This window comes from Lupinus angustifolius, chromosome LG19 (genome assembly GCF_001865875.1).
Source record: "Lupinus angustifolius cultivar Tanjil chromosome LG19, LupAngTanjil_v1.0, whole genome shotgun sequence".
In the NCBI taxonomy this organism is placed as follows: domain Eukaryota; kingdom Viridiplantae; phylum Streptophyta; class Magnoliopsida; order Fabales; family Fabaceae; genus Lupinus; species Lupinus angustifolius.
This window is the reverse complement of record NC_032027.1, coordinates 11196346-11196733: the sequence shown is the minus strand read 5'-3', so window position 1 is coordinate 11196733 and position 388 is coordinate 11196346.

The window sequence follows — 388 nt, the reverse complement described above, 5'->3', positions numbered from 1 at the left end:
GCTTAATTATGTCAAAATAGCTTATTTGGTTGTGTGAATGGTTCTTGATCATATGAGATGTTTATGGTGCATAATTTAAGCTAGTTATTGCACTACATTGCTTATCATGCTAATTGATATGGTTAATCTTGTATGTCGTTCTATTTACGTCTTAGTTATTTTACTGTCTAAACAAACACATTTGTTTAAGCCACCGAAAATGAAACAGGTTAATAGTTAAATCCCAAAATTAATTCATTAACTTTGTTTTATGTTTAACTACATATCTCTGCCTACTTTTGACCTGAGTTATCTTTTTGATAATGTCAAAAGGGGGAGAAGGTTGTTTTGTTGTTGTTTGATTGGTGCAAGTTGATCGTAATAACTGCTTCCGAAATATTAGCGCATC